This window comes from Callospermophilus lateralis, unplaced genomic scaffold (genome assembly GCF_048772815.1).
Source record: "Callospermophilus lateralis isolate mCalLat2 unplaced genomic scaffold, mCalLat2.hap1 Scaffold_73, whole genome shotgun sequence".
Lineage (NCBI taxonomy): Eukaryota > Metazoa > Chordata > Mammalia > Rodentia > Sciuridae > Callospermophilus > Callospermophilus lateralis.
The window spans coordinates 5,943,021-5,948,055 of NW_027515346.1; the positions used below are offsets into that span (position 1 = coordinate 5,943,021).

At 46.4% G+C, this 5,035-nt stretch overlaps 1 pseudogene; it reads left to right on the plus strand.

Moving 5' to 3' along the window:
• The first annotated feature begins 29 nt into the window (after positions 1-29).
• On the plus strand, positions 30-4,606 carry LOC143640904 (palmitoyltransferase ZDHHC19-like; annotated as a pseudogene).
• The last annotated feature ends 429 nt before the right edge of the window (positions 4,607-5,035 follow it).

A 5,035-nucleotide genomic window follows, 5' to 3' on the forward strand; every position in this document is an offset into this window, starting at 1 on the left:
CCATGGCGTCTTCACAGAGTATCACGCCCCTAAATGAACCTCCAATCGAATCCTCATGGCTGAAACCAAGCCTGTTTCCAGCTTTTAATGCAATGCTTCTTATTACAATAAGTGGCATCTTCTTCACCTTTCCGTGAGTCTTCCATGCAAGTTGTCAGTGTCTTAGACACAGAATAGAAAATAGACAAGGACAGTACCGAGGCAGGGAGGGAAGTGGAGAGAGAGGGTCAGCAGTGGAAGGAGGATATAGATTTAGAGGGAACCCAATGTGAAAGCACAGAGGTCTAGAGTGCCTGACGCATTTAGGGAACTATGAGAGACTGGTAATGCTGGTGACATTTTGTGGAGTCTCCATGGTCTGTCTCTAACCTGGATATTTAGATCTGTCCTTAAGGCGAGTGAGTCCTACCTCAGGTGAACTAGGCCTTGTGGGGAGCTCTGGGTTTCCCCAGACTAGGACTGAGTGTCGCTCTGGTTTCAGGTGCCGGTGGTTGGCTCAGAATGGGCAGTGGGAATTTGCGTGGTTTCGGGCCTATTCTTTATAGTGTCCTTCTGCAGCCTCATTTTCCTCAACGGGTCAGACCCAGGCATTTTACACAAAGGTAAGGGCTAAGACCCCTGGAGAAGGAGGTGGTATCCGAAGGGCTGATGCCTATAGGGGTGATTTCAAACATGCTAACCCCCCTCAACCCCACCCCCCGCCCCCGTGGCCTCAGGAGCCCTTCCCTCCATGTCATCATTACTTGGGTCCTGGCACTTCATTTCCCAAGCCACTGAAGTGCGAAAAAACAGAATCCTGGAGGTGTTTCAGTTGCTTTAGAAGGAAGGACTGGGCAGGCAGGCAAGAGAGGCCAGCAGGCTCTTCCAAGCCATGCAGTTCACTCCTCCTCCTTCCATTTTACACATGACTTCAAGCACTGATCACTATTTCAAAAGGGGAGAGCTCTGTATAGAGCTCCTGTGGCTGGACAGCCCTTTCTCTCTGACTGCCACCCATCTGAGTGGTCAGCTTGCTCAACAGGGACCAGGATTCCCCTGCCCTCCTCCTACCCACCCTTCTTGTTGCCCAATGATGCTATGGGGCGGCCCCAAGCAGTAGAGTGGTGGAAGGGCCTCCTGCCACTGCCCAAATCTCTTCCCCTGCCAGGCTCCTTAGAAGAGGACCCCAACATTCAATACATAGCACAAGTGAACAACACGGCCTTTCGCCTGCAGTAGTGCTTGAAGTGTTCTTTCCATCGTCCACCCCGAACCCACCACTGTCCCTTCTGTAATATCTGTGTGGAGGTAAGTACTCCTCATTACTGTCCACTCACCAACCCATCCCAGGGCACCTGGCCAGGACCAGGAACCTCACATCATATGTGGTGCAGGGGTCGTATGAGATCATCTTCCCACACTGCTACAAGTGGCTCTCAGCCACTCTTGGTCACTTATATATGTTATTGCCTCCTGTTCTGCACTTGTCCTGAGACGCTGGCCTTGCTTGCACAGGTGCTGACATGCAAAGGGCACCATCTGTGCTGAGCCTGGTGGAGTCAAGGGGAGGAAAGGCAGTGACTGTCCCACTAGCTTGCTGATACTAGATACCCATAACTTTAGGCCGGCTGCTGCCCTGTTCTGGGTAACGTTGCCTGTCCACCTCTGAGTGTCCAATTGAGGGTTTCCTGGGTTCTGAGTGCTCTTCTCTCATGTGCACACCTTGCACGGGTTTCCAAGTACAGAAGGCTGGCTGGGCAAGAAATTCTTCTCATCCTTACCCAGTATCTGAAAAAATACAGCTTCAGAGCTTTTCTGTATTCTCTCAAAGTGACACCAGGCAGGTCTTGTCTCTAAAGACCTCACTCATGACAAATGACCTGATGAGCCATGGCGTCCTAACTGTGCTCTATCCATGGACGTGCTGGTTTCACCCTGGAGATGGGAGCTTACGTGCAGGGCCAAGAGCAGGAGGTCTAGGGGCTGGGTTGAGGGGGGGCCTCAAGATTTGGGGGTATTGGTCTAAGCCAAATAGACCCTCAAGGTCTGCCTTCTCTCCCCTAGGACTTTGACCACCACTGCCTGTGGGTAAACAATTGTGTAGGTCAAAGAAATTTCCGCATATTCGTGCTGCTGCTGGTGTCCCTGTGCCTTTATCTGGTTGTTCTTCTGGCTACCAGTGTGCTTTTTCTCATTCGTACAAGACACATGCCCTTGTCGCTGGACTCAGCCATGGCGTATCCAACCAGTCCCAAGGGCCCACACTGGGAAGAGAATGGGTTGTGGGGAGGGACGGACAGCCAAGGGGCAGGACAGCCAAGAGGCGGGGTTAACCGAGGGAGGGCTGATGTTGTGGGCAGGGCTAAAGGGAGAAGCTACTTGGGAGGACCTATGAAGGACAGATTGAAGGCGAGTGGGGTCAGGGAGATGGGCGTGGTAGGATGGAGTATGGAGTTAAGAATCTAGGGAGACCAAGAAGTGGGGTAATGAAGGTTGAAAAGGGTCAAGTGGGAGGACAGCATGGTGGGGTGAGGTTTCTCTTGGGTGTGCTGGATTAATTGTCCAGTCCAGGGAGAAAAAAGTGGGTGGGCGGGGCCAGCCAGGGCAGGGCTAATGAGGGCGTGTCGGTCATTGGGCGGGGCCAGGAGAGAACAGTTTGTCTGTTCTTCTTAACTTGTGTATGTACAGCATCGCAGTAGCTGTACCCGTCTTGGTACTCCTGCTGCCTGTCATTCTGATCCTGATGATACAGGCTGTGTCAGTGAGCAAGGTAAGCGAGTACTGCAATACCAGACGGTGCGGAGGCATCTTGCATCTTTGGGAATCCAGCACTTTGGGCTGATCTTCACTGCCCTTGGTCCTGATGGTGCCTCATGAGTCCTTCCAGACCCACCCCTTTAGTTTGGCTAGCTGTTTTTCAATTCCTCTTCTTGTAGTGTTTTGCTCAAGATGCCATGCAGTGGTGGTTTTCTGTCTGCGAATTCTTTTTACTTCTATTTATCATGAAATATTTTAATTTCATTATCAAATCTGAAGCTTAATTTTGCTGGATACAGTAGTCTTGGTTAGAATCCATTATTTTTTATTGTTGGAAATACGTTGTTCCAGGATCTTCTTGCTTTCAACATCTGTGATGAAAAATCAGCCATTAACCTAATTGGTTTACCCCTGAATGTAATCTGCCCCCTTTCTCTCATAGCTTTTAATATTCTCTCCTTGTTCTCTATGTTGGATATCTTTACAATTATGTGTCTTGGAGTTGGTCTATTATGGTTTTCAATGTCCGGGGTCCTGCAGGCTTCCAGGATTTTCAATCCATTTCACCTTTAATATCTGGGAATTTTTCTTGGATTATTTCATTCAATAAATTGTTCACTCCATTCGTTTGATGCTCTATGCCTTCTTCTATTCCAATGACTCTCAGGTTTGGTTTTTTTATGACATCCCATATATCTTGGATAGATTGCTCATGTCTTTTAAGCATCCTTTCTCTGTTGACTATATTCTTTTCAAGTTGATAAACTTTGTCTTCATTATTTGATGTTCTGGCTTCTACTTGATCTAGTCTATTTGTAATATTCTCGTTTGAGTTTTTAATTTGGTTTTTGGTTTCCTGCATTTTTAGGATTACTGTTTTTTTTTTTTTCTAAATCTCTATTTCGTGATAGAGTGCGTTCTTTGACATTTGAATTTACTTAATTAATTCGTTTTCAAAATATACGTTCATTGTTTGAACTTGCATTCTAAAGTCTTCTCTAAGATTACATTACATCTGAATTAGGTATGCCTTGACTTCTTTCTCCATCCATTTTTCTGGTGCCTTTAGGTTCTCCTTTGTATTTAAGTTGTCCTGCATTTTTTGTGTTCCTTTTTCCACTCGTTTTTTCATGGTGCTCAAGTTACTTTCCAACTCTGTTTGACTGCTGTTTTCTGTTTTCTCCTTTAAATTTTTTTTGGTTTTTATTCTTCCACTATCTCTCCTTTGTGTTAGGAGACAATGTTTCAATATTTGGGATTTAATTGTGATTTAATGTAAATTCATTGGTTTCATTACAGGCCTTAAGATTTTGATGGCATATAGAGAACTGAGGTTTGGACTTAGGAATTTATGTTAAGGTCCGGTGATTTGATTGTTTGGAAGGTAGGATACGTTAGCTTCTTTGGGGGGTAACTCAAATGCAGCCGGATATTAACAAGAAAATAGACAGGTGTACTTGAGGGTAGTAAAGGGTTTAGGTGGACTATAGACCTATTCGTAGTATTCATCTATTTGCATTTAGTAAGTTATAGGTAGTCTGGTTGTTCATGCTGTTTTATTGTTGCAATCTGTCGGAACCTGGCTATGGTGATGTCAGCATTCCAAGATGTTGGCCGCTGGCTTCCTTGGTGAACTTTCCGTTGTGAGGGATAGAACTGGACCGCTTCCTTAACCCATCTCAAACCCCGAACTCAGCACAGATCTCAGTGAGGGCACAGCCAGCAGGACTCCACAGAAGCCGTAGGGCCATTTTCCTCTGCTTGCTGGTAGCTTCTCGGCGGCACCCCACCGTCTGTAGATGCAGGGCGGGCTGCAGGGCAGGCGGTGGATCAGTCAGCCTGGATCTCAGGTCGCACAGTTGGCTTGTGATCGAAACTCAGTAACCGGTCCTCGGTGATGGAAATCCTTCCCCTAGGTTTCGGTGCACCACAATTTTGCTGGGAATTCCTAACAAGATAGCTTTTTGTCGTTCTAACTCTGTATTCATCTGTGCAGTGATGCGGTACACTGGGTGTGATACACTCTATTCGCAGCCATCTCTCATTCTTGTTCTTATCTTTGGTGTATATTTTCACTGATGTCCATATCAAGAAATGCCCTGAACTATTCATAAGCCTTAAATCAGTATACTAATCATTATTCTGCATCCTATTAGTTCACCCAAATGACATGGTGGAGTTAATTCCTGGAGAAAGCATGAGTTGAGGGACCCCATCAAAAACCATGGTAAGATTGCTTATCTTCCTCTGAAATCCAGTGTTGCTCTTTAGTTTCTCTTTCTTTTGAAATATGATATGG